A 20,370-nucleotide genomic window follows, 5' to 3' on the forward strand; every position below is an offset into this window, starting at 1 on the left:
TACAAGTTATACATGAGAAAAATGAACTGTTCTGGAAGTTCTGGATTCTTCTCAAGATGATCCACAATTAGTTATGACCCACTTATGCCAATTCCTTGGCATAGTCAATAAAACACAAATAAACATCTTTTTGGTATACTTTGCCTTTAGCCAAGATCCAGCTGACGTCAGCAAGGGTGCCCCTTGTTTCCAGAATAGTAACCCACATGTTTATCTGCTTGAAAATTAATAGAATATTAATGCCTAGGATATTAATCTTTATGAAGTACATTCATGATTTTAAATTTTCCATCAACTCATATGTCACAAATTCTAACTTCAATTGCAATTATTTCTTACATATTTACAAGTTTTTTATTACCAGGTTGGGTTATGTCTCATCAGAAAATGAATGACCCCATAGCTTTACTCATTCCATGTGAATATGGTCCACTCTATTTTGAAAAGATCTATCTTGGAGTACAATTTTGCACATGATAACATTATAGCTATTGTCCATCCTTTAGTCTGACATTAATCAAACATGCAATCAAGATGTAATTGATATGATTTTTTTGTTTTTTGTTGCCTCTGATACCTGATTCTTTGACACCTTGTGGTCACACAGTCTGGTGTGCTTCCTCCATGTGGGCTTTGTTGCTTCTCAGCTAGATGGCTGCTTGTTTATCTTCAAGCCTTTAAGACTCCAGACATTATATCTTTTGATAGCCCAGCACCATTGCTTTCTTCACCACATTTGCTTATGCACACATTTGCCTTCAGGGATCATATCGGGAAGGTAGGCACCCACTGATATGATTTTTTTGTTTGTTGATACCTGGTCCCTTCTACACCTCATGGTCACACAGGCTGGTGTGCTTCTTCCATGTGGGCTCTGATGCTTCTGAACTACATGGCTGCTTGTTTACCTGCAAGTCTTTAAGACCCCAAACGCTATTTCTTTTGATAGCTGGGCACCATCAGCTTTTTTCACCACATTTTCTTATGCAAACATTTGTCTTCGGTGAACATGTTGGGAAGGTGTGCATAAGGGTGAGTGCAGAGTGGAAATCCAAAGCCCACCAGTAGGCAACTAGACACCCCCTTACTGAAGGGTCACAAGGGGGAAGGAGATGAGCCAGTCAGGTTGCAGGGTAGCAACGATTAAATATACAACTTTCCTCTACTTTTTAAATGTTCCCCCCACTATCATGATCCCAATTCTACCTTACAAATCTGGTTAGACCAGAGGATGTACATTGATACAGATCGGAACTGGAAATACGGGGAATCCAGGACAGATGACCCCTTCAGGACCAGCAGTGAGAGTGGTGATACCTGGAAGGTGGAGGGAAGGTGAGGTAGAAAGAGGAACTGATTATAAGGATCTACATATAACCTCCTCCTTGAGGAATGGACAACAGAAAAGTGGGTGAAGGGAGATGTCAGACAGTGTAAGATATGACAAAATAATAATTTATAAATTATCAAGGGTTCCTGAGGGAGGGGGGATCAGGGAGGGAGGGGGAAATGAGAAGCTGATATTAAAGGTTCAAGTAGAAAGCAAATATTTTGAGAAGGATGATGGCAACAAATGTACAAATGTGCTTGGCACAATGGATGCATGTATGGAATGTGATAAGAATTGTGCGAGCCCCCAACAAAGTGATTTAAAAAAAAACAAAAGGCAAAAAGATGCACTGGATAATTGTGAGGAATTGGAATGAAAAAGTTGGAACCTAAGAGGAAAGAACAGTAATTGAAAAATATCATTGTGGTGATAGAAACTAAGCTGGAGAGAGAGGATAGACCTTTGCAAGACCAGTGACTTGTTTGTAGGAATACCTGTTCTCAACAACACAAAAGGCAATTAACTTGGACTTCTTCCAAAGGACTATACTTCACCAGGTGGACTTCCATAGATAAAAATCAAAGCTATATATTTGTACTCCTTGAAAAGAAAGGCAACTAAACAGAATGCTTAAATTGTAGAACAATATCATTGATATCCCATGCAACTAAAATTCTACCCAAGAACATCCAATAATGCTGCGAGCAGCAGCACATGGAGTGGGAGCTGCCAGCGGTTCAGGCTGCACCAAGGGGTATCACTGCTGAGATCAGGTACATTTTGGCTGACAGCACCGAATACCAGAAAGATATTTGCTTGTGTTTTATTTACTGTGCCAAGGAATTTGACTGCATGGATCACAACAAACTATTGCCAGCCTTGAAAAGAATGGGAGTTCCAAAACACTTAATTTTGCTCATGTAGAACTTGCACAGAAATCAAGGTGGGCAGTTGTGCACACAGAACAAGGGAATACTACATGATTTCAAATTAGCGATGTTGTGCATTGGATTGTATCCTCTCTCTGTGCTTGTTTACTCTGTCAAATGAGAGAGCAATGAGAGAAACTGGTATATTTGCATAAGAATTGGAGTCGGGATGAGAGTGAGCTTTATTAACACTGAGGTGTGCAGATAACATGACATTGCTTACTGCAAGTGAGAACGACTTGAGGTACTTGCAGATAAAGATCAAAATTGCAGCCTTCAGTATGGATTACAAATCAATGCACAAAACACGAAAACCCTCCCAAATGAACCAATAGGTAACATCATGGTAAATGTGGAATAAATTGAACTCCTGAATTTTATCTTGTTTGCATCCACAATCAGTGCTCAGGAAAGCATCAGTCAAGAATTCAAAAGACCAATACATGGTTAAATCTGCTAGGCAAGACCATTTCAGAGTATTGAGAAGCAAAGATGTGACTTTTTAAGCTTATTTTTTGTTTATTGAAGTACTAAGCATTTATTTTAATTTACAAGTCTATGGGTTTGAAGAATGGTTCCTCTGTTGAATTTTTTCTGGATTTATTTTCCCCCAAAATAGTTTAATTGGCATGTACTCCCCATATTATATGATTCGATAATTCAATCATATCAAGAAGACTTCTGCAATCATTACTACTATCAATTTTATAACATCATCTTTTTTCTTTTCCTCTTTGTCATCAGCTCCTCCTTCTCCTATGCTCCCTTGCCATTCCCCCAAGAAACCAATTCTGCCTTGATAGCGTTACCTCACCTGGATTTCCTGTCCTGGAGAACACACACACACACACACACACACACACACACGTTTTGCTATCATACAGAGTGCATTAGACAGTGGAATAATGTAGATATAGGTGAAACTTTCACATCTTATCTTTGGATTTCCCCTTTGACTAGTTTATATTTGTCCTGTTTTTTCTCCATTTTACTTTGTTAATGTTGTAAAGACATTGCTTTGAGAGTGGAAGTATGCCATGGCATTTTTAATTACCTCGTATGCATGTTGAAGTTAGATATTGAATCAAAGACTGAAAAATATCCGATGTGCTTGAATTGCGGTTCTGGCAAAATATCGGAAGTGATATGGGCAGCGGAAAGGACAGACAGATCTGTTTTGGAATAAGCGTGGTCAGAGTGTTTCTAAGAGGCACGGGTGGAGAGACTTTGTCTCACAGATCACGGATACATTGTCAGGAGCTACACGTTCCTGGAGGAGGGGCAGAGAAAAAGGGAAGACCTCCAGGAGACAGACTGACCCAGTGGCAGCAGCAATGATCTCAGGCACAGGATCACATTTTTAAGATTGGGCCAGACAGTGCTTCATTCTCTTGTGCATCGGAATGCAATCAGTTGGAACCAACGGAATGCCACCCAACAACTGTGAGACGGCAGCTCGTCCGCAATCCTCTCTAGCAGCCTTAGTCGGAGAGTGATTTTTGCTACTCATGAGGTTTTCACCATCTGACAATATTCCGAAGGTTTTCAGTTGCTAGTTCTCAGAAATGCACATTTTATTCCTTTTTCATAGTCTGTTACTGGGCTGGAAGCTCTGCTGAAATTTGTTGATCTTGGATAACCTAGCGATGTAACTTCCAGTTTCATAGTAAGACACAAGCAATTGCTGTTTGAAAACCTTACAGATAAGTGGTGGAAACTCTTAGGAGCTGATAAGGATGGCAAAAGGGCTAAGGGGATGGTGGATACAACTAAGAGCTTTAGGGTTTTGGAGATGTAACTTAATTCAGGTTCATCTTTAAATCCATACATGGGAAAGATATTATCACACCTGGGAACCCTGGTGGCATAGTGGTTACACATTGGACTGCTATCTGCATGGTTGGCAGTTCAAAACCACAAACAGTTCTGAGGGAGAAAGACTGGGATTTCTACTCCTTTCAATAGTTATAGTCTCAGAAACCCACAAGGGCTCACAATGAGTCAGCATTGCCCCATGGCAGTGAGATTGGGTACAGAGGGATGCGCACAGAGCTTATTGACCATCATTAAAATCTTGCTGAGAGTATTCAAATGACATGATATGCAAGAGCACATCTTTAGTCTTACCCAGAATTTGCTATTACTTCCCTGAATAAGCATATGCAATAAATAGCATGAGAGGCCTTATCTCCCATCTTCTAGCTTCCCTAATGCTAACAGGCAGGTGTTAGGTATGCTTCTAAAATCTATCCTTCTTGCCTACCTTGATACCAACTTTTCCTTCCACCACGCTCTACTTTTATGGAAGGTTCCATCATTCTTTGCCACAGCCACACAGAACTCACAGACAATACTCACAGATATGGGGTTGTTAGCGAAATTAATAGATTACCACAATTCATGATCCTTAAACCACAAGCATATAGCCATCGCTCCCCAAAAACACCTCTCCTCAGCCAGCAACCAAGTGTCTCTCTGGTCCTCATCTCTTTAGTCAGGTGGCCATTTGCTTTCTTGCTCCGTGGACCAGGAAGCGCACCTGTCGCTCTGTCTCACAGTACTATGGTGTTGGGGCTTCTCCTCTTGTCTGTCCCTTTGTCTCCGTGTCCCAATCTCCAATGTGTCTGCGCTCAATTTCCACCACTTCAGAAAGAGTACTGAAAAGTGATCTTCCAAAGATCCTGGGCTTTTTCTCTCTGCATGAGCTGGTTCTTATACACAAAGGAATGGCGTTGACGGAGGTGAGTTTTGTCTTTTTGCAAGTCCTATTGCCAAGGAAACAAAGGATGGTGACTTCAGTCACATCCTCGTCCAAAGCAGAGTCTAAAGATATGGCCCTCATCAAATCTGTAACAGAGAAAGCCCTCAAAAAATGGGATTATAGCTAAGGCATAGAATTTAGAATTATAATACACCCATTAGGAATTATAACTAGAAGGGCCACAGTAATTGATGATTTCTCAATTAGTCTTTGATTCCTCAGACATACAATGGATCACAATGGAATTGAACTTGTAAGGCTATTATAAGAATTCACAAATACATATGAAAAGTTAAAATATTTAAAAGAGTACCAAGAAGCCTAGAAATACTATAAAACATTAGAAAGTTTGAAATCATTGAGGAATCAGTGCATCTTAGAAATGTAAAGAGGCTCAAAGCAATTTAATTCAAGACAATATATTGAGTTACAAAAATATGGTTATTTTATTTTTAATCTAAAATATATTTAAACTATAACTAAACAGCATGAAGTTTTTATTTATACAAAAATAGAGACTGTAACTTGTTGATGATATTGCCATTAGAAACATATTTGAGCTATTGAATGAGCACAGATTCTATCTTTAACTGTCAAGTGGAAAACGTATGATTGGTCATGGATGGACTGAGAGGCATCTGCTCCACATCTGCCCAGGATCTGTTCAAAGTGTTTCTCATCTTCTTCCCCATGTTAAACACACATACACGCACTCTCTCTCTCTCTTTCACACCCCTACACGTAGATATGCACAAACAATCTGATACTGAGGACAAATGATCAAATAGCTTAAAATACTTACAAATTCTGTAATATGTGTTAATATTTTAAGTGTAGTTTTGTTTATTAAAATTCTTGCAATAATACTATGGAAAGCAATGTATTATCATAATCATATATGTTATCATGATCATCGATTACCATTATCTTCATTTTGTAGATGAATAAAAGGAGTATATCAAGGTTAAATTAATTGCTCAAAATCAACAAATTACATTGTTGACTTGTTAATGCTACAAATTAAACCCAATCAGTGTATATTTCTTATATGTAGCCCACAATATTCAACTGCCTCTGACTCCTGGTCCAGTATGTAGAAAGAAGAATGATAGCAAATTCTTCATTGCTTATAGGAAAGGTGAAAGTTATAGCTATCCTTTATTGATTTTTACTGTTCCAGAGACGCAACAATACGTTATTAACTTCCATTACTTTTGGTTCTTACAAAAATTCTTTGAGATGAGAATTATCACCTAATCTTCCCCTAATCTTGAGAGTTTGAAGTTGGGGATCTCATGAGTTCCTTCAGGTCATAGAGTGGATTTATCTAGCTTAAAAACCAAAATCTAACTGCATTAACTATTCTACTTTTGATGAAGCTCCCTCCTTTTGTGACTTTGTGAAACATAGTTTTCCATATCTTGGTTTATGCTCCTACCTGTTGCCTGGATCTAGAGCTCCTTCAAAGGTGCATTCTTAATTTTCTTCTTTCTCTGTTGATAGTCTATCTTTCCTTATATGTGTGTTTGTATAAATATACGTTTATAACATATATTTTAAAATAAAATATATCATTATTTGTATGTTTAAATAATGGGAATCAAACTGTGTATAATTTTGTAACATTTTTACAATTAATATGATTTTGAGATTTACCATATTTCATAATGATATAATTTAATTTATTCATTTTAATTGCTATATTTGTTATGCCGGATATCTGTCTTGCACACACAAACTTAGAACGTTTGGCAATACTCACTTCTCCATAATTTGAATAATAGCTTTCATCTGCAGTCAATATTAAAAATTACTCTCTTAAAAGTTACCAAATTTTACCATTTTGCAATAGCCATCATGTTTAATCCATCCTTACATCTAATGGGTAAGCCACCCTCTTCTTGAAACTCTCCTCTCTTAAAAAATATTTTCCTGTTATCTTTTTCCTTCTTATTGACAAAACATAGATGTTAACCAGCGATCCATCTTATTTTCCTGTGGTATTCTCATCCATATCATGGTTTTACCTTTCGAATAACTTTTAAATCCCAATTTATTTAGTTTTCAATTATCTGTGGAATTTTTTTGCTTGGCCTAGATTTGCATCCCCCACCCCCTGGTTAATTTGTTCCTCTTTCTTTCTTACTATTTCAGTGGCAGTGGTACCATCGTAATCATTTTCATTCAAAATCTTGGATTTTAAGTCCCTTAGGTCTCATCAGTTGCCAGGACCTGCAAATTGCTGTTCTGTTCATTCTGCCAAGTTGGTGCCCACTGCCACTACCCTCGTTTAAACCCCATGACTGCATACCTTTCACAATAGCCCAACTTATTGCCCTGCTGTACGTGCCTTTGTGCTTTCTATGCATCCTCTGTTCTCCGTGATTAATTTTCCTAAAGCACGATTGTGTTCATACTATTCCCCTGGTTGAAAGCTTTTAACAGCCCTCTATTGCCTAGAAAATGAAGTCTGAGCTGTTTAAATTGGAGTCCATGCTTCTTCACAAATTGAGTTGCTTCCTTCTCTATTATGGATTGAATTGTGTTCCCCTGAATTTTGTGCTGTAATTTCTTCTATTCTTGTGGTTATAATCTCATTTGGGAAGGGGTGTCCTATTTGTTATGTTAATATAATTAATACAGGGTGTACTGTAAGGTTTGATTTAATGCGCTCCCCTTTGACATATAAGAGAAGAGACTTCATAAGCAGCCTGAAGCGGACGTGGGAAAGATACACACCGCACAATTGTCAGGAAACGTAGGAATAGAAACTGAACAGGACCACGGATCTTCCACAAGAGTGAACAGAAAGAGAGTCTCCTCAGAGTTGGAACCCTGAGGTCTCATGTTAACATTCTAAACTGTGATGATAGAAATTTCTGTTTGTAAAAGCCATCCATGTGTGATATTTCTGTTATAGCAGAAATAGAAATCAAAGGCACCTCCCCAAAACTTATTTTCTCATTTGTTCACTTCATACGCCACATATGCATGTCAAATGGAATATACCATTGTGTCTGCGCTTCTTGGTACCTTTCTAGTTAAATTGGGGTAACACAGTACATCACAATCTCAGTGACTGAAAGTAGCAAAAATTAATTTCTCACATACGCTATATGGTTATCGCAGGTGAGCAAGTCATGCTTTTCTTCATAATTCAGCTTCCTTGATTGAATAAGTATGATGGGAGAATACAATCCCAACACACACCTTTTCTGATTTTAAAATAGGTTGTATTCCCTTGTTCTATTTGTTCAACTACCTTTTGATCTATGTACAGGTTCTACATGAGGACAAGGTAGTGTCTGGGATTTCCATTCGAAAGGGTTATCCATAGCTCATTATGACCCATGGTGTTGTCAATAAGACACAAATGTCTTTCTGGAATCCTCTGCTTTCAGCCAAGATGCATCTGATGAAAACAATGATATACCTTGTTCCATGTTCTGTTCTCAATCAAGCCTGAATCTCTAGCAACTCCTTGTCAATGTATTGCTGTATCCATTGTTGGATGATGTTCAGAAAAAATGTTACTTCCATGTTTTATTGAAGATGTTGTTAGGTGTCACTGAGTCTCTTCCAACCAACAGTGATCCTGTGCACAACAGAATGAAACACTGTCCAGTCCTGCACTATCTTCAACATGGTTCTAGAAGTTTTGTGCAGCAGATTTGCTCAGTGCAACATGTCTTTTGGTCTTTTGACTCTTGCTACCATGAGCATTCCTTGTCGATCCAAGCAAGACAAAATTCTTGACACCATCAGTCTTTTCTCTATTTATCTGATGTTACCTATTGGTTTAGTTTTGAGGATTGGTGTCTTCTTTACATTGAGTTGTAATCCATCTTGAAGATTGCAGCGCTATTCATTAGCAAGTGCTGTAAGTCCCCATCACTTGCTGCAAGCAAGATTATGTCATCTGCCTATGACAGGTTGTTAATAAGCCTTCCTTCAATACTAAATCCACCTCTTCTTCAATTAATAACATTTCTCTGATTTTACTCTGTTTTCTCCAGCTGCCCTTTGAAAATTTCTGTTCAGCTCTGTGACTGTATCATTTATTTCATTTGTTTTACCTATTCTACGATTAAGTGCAAGTTTAAGAGCCTCTTCTGACATCCCTTTTGATATTTTCTTTCTTGCCTGTCTTTTTAATGATTTTTTTCTTTCTTCATGTATAACTTTCTTAATGTTGTTCCATAGCTAATTAGATCTTTTGTCCTTAGTATCCAATGAGTCAAATTTATTCTTGTGATGTCCGGGAAATTCAGGTGGATTTACTCAAGGTTGTGTTTTGACTCTTGTGGACTTGTTTTCATTTTTTTCACCTTCAACCTGAATTTAGAAAGGTGGAGTTGATGCTATGTCCCACAGTCAATCCTTGACCTGGTTTTAGAGAACAATACTGAGCTTCTCCATCATCTCTTCTCACAGATATAGTCAATTTGATTCCATTACATTCAATTAGAAGTCCATTTGTATAGTTGCTCTTTGTGTTATTTAAAAATGGCATTGACTATGAAAGATTGTTAGTTTTACAAAATTATATCATGAGATCCCTGACTTCATTTCTAATGCTAAGACCACACTTTCTGACTGCTGTTCCTTACTCTCTGTTTCTTTCAGCTTATGCATCCCAATCACTAGTAAAACTCAATGCATTTTGATTTCATGTTTTTTCAGTTTCAGACTGAAGTGAAGGCTTCATCATTAGCTTTGCTAGTTGGTGTGTCAATTTGAATAATAGTTGTACTGATTGTTTTTCCTTGAGTGGGGAAAGATATCCTATCACAGACTTGTACTTCAAAATATTTCTTGAGATGTCCTTTTGATGATGAAAACAGTTATACTTCTTGATGGTTTCATCAGCAGCACAGTAAAAAATATAATTATCTGATTCAAAATAGCCAACTCCTGGCTATTTCAGCTCACCAATGCCTAGATTGCAAATTTTAATGCATTCCGTTTCATTTTAAACAATTTTCATTTTTCTGAGCTTTCTAGTCTTACATCCCAAGTTCTGCTTATCCGTAGACCTTCAAAGCAGTTTCCTCTCATTTTTGAGTAGTGCCCCATCAACTCATGAAGTTATGGAAGACTGTACTTCATCCATGTCATTATGGTGACTCTACTTTGAGAAGACAGCTCTTGCTCAGTCATATTTTGAGTGCCTTGTAGTCTGTGATAATGTTCTGTTCTTTTTTTATTTTTAAAAGATCTTTTTATTGGGGACTCTTACAGTTGTTTTTTAAAAATTTTATTAGGGGTTCATACAACTCTTATTACAATCCATACATACATCAATTGTGTAAAGCACATCTGTACATTCTTTGCCCTCATCATTTTCAAAGCATTTGCTCTCCACTTAAGCCCTCTGCATCAGGCCTTCTTTTTTTCCCCTCCCTCCCTACTGCCCCCTCCCTCATGATCCCTTGATAATTTGTAAATTATTATTTTTTCATATCTTGCCCTGTTCGAATGTTCTGTTCTTTCTATGAAGTTTTTAGTATCTCACAATGTTTCTATTCTGCCTATAAGGTTTACCATGGTTAATTCATAAGTGGACAACCTATTTTTTGTAGTTTGTTCTTAATCTGGAAGGTCTACGGAAACCTGTTCACTTTGAGTGACCTTGTTGATATTTGAAATACCAGTTACATAGCTTCCAGTATCATAACAACACACAAGACATCACAGTATGGCCAATTGACAAGACAAATGGTGATCCGCATGCATATTAGACAATTGAACCTGCCATGGAATATATATATATATATATATATATATGTATATATATATATTATTGCTATAAGTTCAAAGACATCTTTACTTAATGGAAAGAATGGGAAATGTTTCTTGACATACCATCTATCTGTGTTTATAACTTTTGAGAAATATGCACTCTTGGATTAACATCACATCCTGAAAGGACTCACATTTTGTTCCTTTAAAACGTTCTGAGTTTTGAGAATCTAAATACATCCTAAGGTGCTAGCTAACTCGGGGATATAACATGAGGTAAAGTTTCTCAATGAAATTCACATATGACAGAGGATTTGCTCTCCTTAAAGTACGAGTAGGCAGAGTTTCAATGATGGAAACAAGTAAGCAAACAAACAAAACCTCTCAGGGTAACCCTCCTGGCTTTTTCTTACTAATGCAGTTTTTCATTAAAATAAATTCTTAATGACACATTACAATCCGTTCCTTTGTTCTTTGAGGAAATCTATCAAGATTACCCATAATCTTCTGAGCTAACCTCTCTCCTTGAATTTAATTGACCCTCCAGATTTTCTCAGAAACTATTGTTTTGATTTCACCTGGCTTCATTGGTCATATTAGTAAATCCAGGATATATTCTAATTATGATTTGTTCCCTAAATTAATTTCAATAGCTTAAATTTTTGCTTTAAATAATGATCTAAAAGTATGCTCTTTGAGCTAGTTGATCTTAATCAGAGACTTTTTGGTGCTTATCTAGCTGAAAACTTGCCAAGACAAGATTAGAATTAAATTTGAAATTAAATCTGAAAGTTCAAATCCATGCGAAATCTGAACTTCTATAATCATTGCTTCAATGGCAAGTCTATGGTGTTCTATCATTTTATTGACATTAGCCACAGTTTCTTCATTTGTTAAGGCTGATGGTCCTCCCTTTGAAAGTTTATCTTTGAGGTTTTTCTGAACTTCCTTAAAGCAGTAGATCTATCTGAACATTGTTTTATATGGGGGCCGCATTATTATAAATGTATTTCACAGCCTCAATGAGTTCATAAGATCCCTAATTTTGTTAAAATCGGATAAGATCCCTGAATCATAATTGTTCCATTCCCTAAAGGCACAAAATGAATCATTTTTCTTTGTAAGGTATCCTAAATTAATTGACTAATATCTTACTGTGAAGACCTGTTTATAGCTATCTGCTGAGATCTGAGATATCAAACATATTTGTTTGGAGTAAACTTGTGATGTTTGAATTGGAAAAATTAAAGCAATTCTCTGGTATATATATATATATATATATATATATATATATATATATATATATATATATAATATTTTTCACTGATTAGCATGGTTAGCTAAATACCAGACAGTTATGTGAAAATTGGGATTATAAAAATCATCCTAGAAGAGGATGATCACATCAAATTATGAAGTAGAGGATGACCATAGGATTACCAAATGATAACTGCCCAATTATATCATCACATAGCTACTCTTGCTTGTTTACTACTGTCCGAAGTATGACGTTAGTGGACAAAATAGTTGTTTAGTCTCTCAATATATTTTTGTATAGTATATTTTTCTAATGTCATAAGTACAAAATATTGGACTACTAGATGGTTACTATGTGAGTAGCAGGTATAGGCATATATCAGTTAAATTTACATGTGTGATATATATAATATAAACATGTGTAGTATATGTATGTACCTATCTTTTCTCTCTCTCTGTGTATATATATATATATATATATGTGCTTAGTTAATAATTCTTAAATACTTAATAACTCTTATATAAATGTAGAGTAAATGAATTATGAATTTGCCTTATTCTGGCTCTTTTACCTTTCAAAATTTTATATATTTCTGTTATAATGTCTTTCAATCTTTTTAATAGAAATTATATATGACCCTTGCCATTTGATAAAAGTAAGAAGACGGTTCAGGGATGTTTTACAATGATACATTTTAAAGACAGTCCATAATAAACACTGACAAGATAAATACAAGGAAAATGAAATCTTGCTCTTCTGTCTTTTCTTTGTGCCTTTGTCCTTTAAAAACTTTTTACTACATACTTATTGCATATTTTTCTATATATAGTACTATGGTAAGTTCTAGTTTTGGGTTAGATACAGTCCCTGCTTAGGGGATTGCAGTGAGGGTGAGTATTTATATCAAAGATGAAATGTCACATACAACGTTCATCCAATTACTGGTTGAAAAATCACTCTTTTGTCAGGAAAACTCATGGCTAATGTTCATTCTTGCTTTAAATATTAAATTAGATGTCATATCCACTTTCCTTTCTTATATCTGAAGTTTGATCTAGCTTTTTAAAAATTTCATAGACTTGTTTGTATTGGTATTGCTTATTTTTCTGTTCCCCGAACTTAATTTTAAACTCAGCATCTAGCATAGTCTTAGAATATAATAAATCGACTTTAGAATTTACTTATTCCAAATAAAATCAATGTACATAAGAAAATGCATACTTTAATGAAGATGTGATTTGAATTCAGCTAAGAATATTTTACTTATTTACTTGCGATCCTGTAACTATTGGGAGAAAATTGAAGTGGTATTTTGCTTAAGAGTATAATTCATGAAATACGGCCAAGGCAGACAAATGCATGAGTCTTATAAGCCACGTGACATAAATTTGGAGACTGTAGCATGTGGATTTAGAAATGGTTGTCATTCAGAATTTATTGATTCCTCTTGTGATAGCCAAAGGGGCTATGGTTTAGTAATTTGTCAACATCAATCTAGAAGATAATATTTCTCTATGCATACCATATATCCTGAAATGTTTATTTATTTAAGCAACTGGTTAATATGTTTTGGCTGTCCTTCAATGCTATAAAAGCTTTGCAAATATTTATTAAACAATATTACATGTCAAATACTATGATGGGTGCTTGCTATAGATACACAAAGAAGATAAATCCCTTCCCTAAAGAAGCCTCTAGTCTAAGCCAGAAGCCTCTAGTTGAATCCAAAAGACAAAACTGAAATTAAAACAAGTCAGTATGCATTTCGACAAGTGTGAAGTCTCATAAAAGGAATGACGTCTCAAAGAAAGTCAGGCAAAGGAAATGTGCCCACTGCAGAAGACAAAACCCAATCCACAGCCACGGAGTCAATTCCAATTCATGATGATCCTCCATAGAGCTTCTGAGGCTGCAAACCCTTAGGAAAGCAGACAGCTTCATCCTTCTCTGGGTAAGTGGCTGGTAGTTTTGGATCACCCACCTTGTGTTTCATAGTCTAGTGCGTATCGGATAGGACCACTGGAGTTCCCCTGTAGGAGGCAAAATGGAGAAAATTTGATTCATCAAAAGGTGCAAGTAACACATTCAGTACGGGAACCATGGGCATATTCCTGTTATAATAGACATTCTAAAATAAATTATATCAATTTTAAAATAAAGTTATGGGGGAAAAGTGCAGATGAGAAGGAACCAAATTCTGAAGTACTTGTGTTGTATGTGAGGGGAAATTTCTAATGCACCTCCTGAAGTTAAGTGATGGAGATGTATTTATATAAATATTATTTATAAGTTTGAAATATAAGTATAAACATGTTATCAAGGCTGAAAAGTAAGTAGAAGGTATTTTTAAAGTCTGGGAAAGATACAATTGCAGTGAGAGGGCAGAGGGGCGATGGAAGAGAGGAATGGCCACTGAGGAGAAAATGGAGGGAAAAAAGGGATGAGAGTCAGCTTGTACGTAACAAGGAAAAGAAGATATTTAGAATGATATATAGTTATATAGCCTTCTGACTGGGATGATTAGATGACTGGGGACGTCACAAACTGAGATATATAGTGTAAGTGGCAAAGTGGGCATGGGTGTAATGATGATAATGTCTTTTCCTGGTTTATCTAGGTAAGCAAAACCAGTGAAGCCTATATACAGAGTAATGGTTCTTACTATTGTAGAGATGGACAAGTTCCAAATGCATGGGTCAGATGTCAGGCTGGGGGTTTCTCTTGGCTCACATAGTTAAAAGGGCTTATGAATACAAGATCAGCAATCCAGAGAGCATGTTTCTGGCTGTGGAGACAAATGAATCGAAGGTCAACAGGTAGGATGGAAAGCATGACACTAAAGCTCAGCAGGCAATACAGCACTCAGGAGAGTGCTGGCTCAAGTCCAACTGGAAGTTAGATGAGGGGTCAAAGGCAGAATACAAGCCCAGAAAAAAGAAGTAAAGTTTTCCACAGGGTCCAATTTTATTAAGAATAGGCCATATACCCAAAGACATTTCAGCACGGGGGATTAATGCCTGAATTGCCAAACCACTGAGATTTCTGACCTAGTCAATTTGACACAAATGTAGGTCAGTTAGATTTAGCCATAAGGGATTTAACGTATGTAACTGTCCATTGTGGGGTAATCAGAGAAATGGAGGGAAAATTCCTGGCAATACAAAGATAAAGATACAAATCTAAAGAGCTTAGTGTGACTACCAAAGTCCAGTGTATATGCAAACAAGGAAAAGAGAAAAGAGGATGTATAGATTTTCAAGAGAGATTTATAGTAAAAGAGTTACCGGTGAAGAAAATTGAGAAATTGTTAGTAAGTTATGAGGAAAACCAAGATACAGGTGGTTATAAAAGCTAATGGTCTTCAAAGCCACTGGCTCTATATCTGGGAATGATTTCTCGACAATCATGTAGTGACGAACTTAGAAACATCAGGGGTATGCCTTCCTTCAGACTTGTGTTGGCTCAGATGTGGGTTTGATGATAGTCCTAAGCCTTGAATGTTCAAAGCTTTGGTGGCTTGTTGTTCTCCTTCTCCTTCTTCTTCCTCTTCCTCCTCCTCTTCTTCTTCAATCCACCTGGTTCATGCTGTTCCCCAATATATTTCCACTAGAAATTTAAGAAGCTTCAATTTATGATATCTGTTCTATTCAATTCCTCTTTCCAGTAACCAAATCTGAAATTCTCTCCCATACTTTCCTTTTCTAGCTGACTTAGGACTTTGATTTCTGTATCTGTAGGATCTTTAGATTTGATAACCACTTTCTGGAGGATATCTGAAATAATAAATTTGATTAGGAATTTTGAGTAATTTTGAACCGCTACAAAGAGAAGTGATATTTGGAGTTGAGAAAGAACAAGAAACTTTTTTTTTATGAGCAATGAAAAGAACAGACTGAAATGAGTTATCTAGTACTGTCATAAAATGTATACCACAAATGGACGGCTTTAACAAACATAATTTTTTTGCTCATATTTTATGAGGCGAGGGGTGCAAATGAAAGGGAGCAGCACTGGAGATCCCCTTACAGAGGGGTCTAGGGGAGGAGATGAGCAAGTCAGGATGCGATGTAGCACTGATGAAGAATACACCTTTCCTCTAGTCCTTGAATGTTTCCTCCCCGCCCCTCCCTCCCCCCATCATGATCCGAATTCTACCTTGCAAGTCTGGCTAGACCAGAGGATGTACACTGGTGTAGATAGGAGCTGGAGGCACAGGGGATCCAGGGCAGATGATACCTTCAGGACCAGGGGTGTCAGTGGCTATACTGGGAGGGTAGAGGGAGAGTAGGTTGGAAAGCGGGAACTGATTACAAGGATCTACATGTTACCTCCTCCCTGGGGGACGGACAACAGAAAAGGGGGTGAAGGGAGATGTCAGACAGGGCAAGATATGACAAAATAATAATTTATAAATTATCGAGGGCTCATGTGGGAAGGGGTAGCGGGGAGGGAGGGGAACAAAAAGAGGACCTGATGCTGGGGGCTTAAGTGGAGAGCAAATGCTTTGAAAATAATGAGGGCAATGAATGTACAGATGTGCTTTACACAATTGATGTATTTATGGATTGTGATAAGAGTTGTATGAGCCCTAATAAAACGTTTTAAAAAGGGGACAGAAAAAATAATAAAGAATACTACACTTGCATGTTGCGCTCTTAAAAAACAATCGATTACAGGAGTAAACAGTTGCTCTAGGACAGTGGTTCTCAACCTTCCTAATGACGTGACCCTTTAATACAGTTTCTCATGTTGCGGTGATGCCCACAAACCATAAAATTATATTCATTGCTACTTCATAAATGTCATTTTGCTACTGTGATGAATTGGGCGATCCCTGTGAAAGGGTTATTGGACCCCCAAAGGGGTTGTGACCTGCAGTTTGAGAGCCCCTGCTCTAGGGCTTCGAGAAGACTGGGGGCGTTGAGACTTAGTTAAGGAAATGGAACAACTAGGATTAAAATAATGAGGATGTTGACAACAATGGGAGATGTGTAACCACTGTTACTGAATTGTATGTTAGGAATTGCTGAATGTGAACCTGCTTACTATGTATACTTTCACCAAAACAACTATTGCACTTTAAAATATTTAAATACTTTGTATTTTATACTTTAACAAAATATCGAAATAAGATAAAAATAAACTATATTAAAAAAAGAAAGAGAGCAGCAATAGGAGAAGCATTTTCTCTCTGCCATCTCTCAGGGAGGTCCTTGCCTTCTGATTTACTCTGGGTCTAGGAACTTCTCAGTACACGAACTCTGGGTCTGAAACAGGCATATGCCTCTGTGCTCTTCTTTGGTGGTAATAAGTTCCTCTCTCTTGGTCATTTTAGTGTTTTAATTTCACAAAAAACATTGGTTCAAGACACAACTTAATTCTGTATGTTGTAACCTGCCTCGTTAAAATAACTTACAATAATCCTGCCTCAATGACATCATAGAAGATAGAATTTACAACATAAATATGTATATCTGATAAGAAAAGGGAGGATCAAAACCATGACCTAGACATGTTGAAACATATTTTGTTTTATTGTTAGGAGCACCCAATGGCTTCAGACTCATTCAGGGGTCTGATGTACAACCCAATGATAGGGTGCCTGGTCTTGGGACATCCTCACAATTGTTATGGTTCAGTCCATTGTTGTAGTAAAGATGTCAATCCATCTCAAAGTGATTTTCCTCTTTTTTTCCCTGCCCTTATACTTAATGAGGGATGAGTTTATTTTCCAATGAATGGTATTTCCAAATAGCACATCATTTTTCCAAGATAGGTTTGCTTCTTCTTCTGGTACTTTCAATATCATTCCCCTGTACAGTAATTTAGATGCAATGATTTTCCTTCAGTCTTCCTTATGCATTGTCCGGTGTTAACATACATATGAGGCAAATGAAAATATTAAGGCTTGGGTCCTCAAAGTGACATCCTTGTTCTTCAAGAGGTCTGTGTGGCAGATTTGCCCCATGCATTATGTCATTGGTTCTTAATTGCCACTTCATGAGCATTGGTTATAGATTCCAGCAAAATGAAATCTTTGAAAACTTCAGTATTTTCTCCATTTATCAAGATGAATCTAAGCAAAGAAAATAAGTGCTAGCTGAGTAATAAGTGTGTCTTGAGTCTATTCCTTAGAGCACAGAAAGATCAGTCACATGGAAAATGATTGTGATCCCTGCTACATCTTTCTACCAAATTAACATGTGTCTGACAACTTTAATGCAAATTTATATTCATATACTGAATAGGCTACATTTATGAACAACACATTTATGTGGCTTGTATATGCATTTGGTTAAACTACCTACTTTGGAATCCAATGGAATGTAAAAGGGCTAAGTCAAGAGACTGCCATAAGGTTTCTAGTTCACACATACACAGGTCTATCCTAAACAAAACATGTTTAAACATGTCTCTGAGATCATGGATTGTTGCCGACAAGTTCTCTCATTAATACATTTGACTCAGTTTACTGAGAGTACCTGAAAAACACTCCATTCAGAACAGTTGCTTCTGAGGGGATCTTCTCGGCCAGTTAAGTTCAAGGCAGATAAATGAGCTAAGAAAGATATAGCAACATTCTTTTCGGGTATTCCAAAGGTTTAATTCTAATATACCTTTTTTCTCAAAAGACACAGAAAAATCTTGTGGGTTTGTTATGAAGACGGTTTTAAGAAAATGGAATATTGCAGTGCTGTGAAAAAGGCAAAGGAATGTTGTACCGGAGAAAAGTTTTCCATTATGACAATGCACCTGCTCATTTATTGAGGGGAGGGAGGTTTATCTTACAAGAAATCTATAAACACTCAGTAATAAATGGAAATTTTAAAGAGTGATGTCCCCTGAGATAAGTTTTATATATTACATTAAAATTAAAGTGAGTTTTAATTATTTTTATAACATGACATTTTAAAAATAAATGTCTTAAGCCAAAGGGAGCTATAAGATTTTATAGAGGTGGACTGAGAAGGATCTGAGTGAGCGTCCCATGAGTTTCTATGGAAAATATAATTCAGACTTCTGAGAAGATGGCAATGGAGGGACACACACCAGAGGGACTCCGCAAAATTCAGTCTAGGAGAGTTGCTTAGAGGGAAATTCAGCATGGCTGGCATGCAGGAGGGGCATCATAAAGATAAGTAGGCCCAGACCCACGGGGTTTTGAGGGGCTTGGGGCTTTTGGCTTACCTCAGTGGAAGCTGACTGGGGCTTGACCTTGGCCCCGCCACTGTCTCTGCTAGAGCTGGGACCATTTGGAGCCAGTAAGAGGTTCTTGGTATCAACACAGCTGCAGTTTGCCCCCGCCTGTCTCAGGACAGGGACTGGATTCTTGCAGCTCCACAGTCAGGGATTGGGGTTCAGCTAAATTGTTGCTTTTGTTTCCACCTCTGCCCTCTGACCCCCATAGTCCTGGAGGTCTTTGCAGGGGCTTTTCTTGGCACAGCTACAGTTTGCCACTGCCACCTCGGGGCAGGGACTAAGCCCTCACAGCCCTGCAGGCAGAGATCGGGGTTCAGCTACATTGTTGCTTTTAATCTCTCCTTTCTGTCCCCTATGGTCTTGTGGGGTGCACAGGGGCTTTTTATGGACTAAGGTGGGGCTTGCCTAGGTTTACTCTTGACAGGGAGTAAACCCTTGCAGCTCCACAGGTGGGGATCAGGACTCAGATACACTGTTACTTTTGTTTCCCTCACTTCTCTATATTCCTCACAGTCTAAGCTGTCTTACTTTTATTTTTTTCCCTCCCCTTTGTCTCTTTCCTGTTCTCTCACACTCCCCTGGTGACTTCCAGACCACTCCCCTTAGCCTAGGACATTTACACCTGAACCACACCCAGCTAGGTGAGCTCCAACCTGTGTAGTTATCCCTACATGGGATACTCTGCCCAACATCTTACAGGGGAATTCCTGCCTGTGTACCTGGGGGCATAGTCATCTAGGACAGCACTTGTCAACATTCCAAGCTGTTGCAGGAACCTCTGCCCAACCTCTGTAACACCAACGCAGACAATCAACCAGTCTTCTGGGGCACTCCCCTGAGAGGGAAGTCACAGGAGGAAAAAGTGGTAGGTTAATTCCATAGTGAAATTAGCTGTAGGCAGTTTGAGGAAGCATTCTGACAAATCCCCAAGAGAGAGTCAGTGCTCTTCAACTCCCTGGAAAATGGCACCTGGCTCCTCTAAACTAACGCAATGAAAACAGTCATCAGCTCCAATGACCTCAATGAAAAAAAAACAGGAGAAACAAAAGGCAATGGCAGAAGATGGCCTGAACATAAGGACATGCATAGAAGAAGCAGACAGTGAGCTGTCACAGAAAGAAATTTTCAGGATGCTGCTTGGATATGAGGG

This window comes from Tenrec ecaudatus, chromosome 2, assembly GCF_050624435.1.
Source record: "Tenrec ecaudatus isolate mTenEca1 chromosome 2, mTenEca1.hap1, whole genome shotgun sequence".
NCBI lineage: Eukaryota > Metazoa > Chordata > Mammalia > Afrosoricida > Tenrecidae > Tenrec > Tenrec ecaudatus.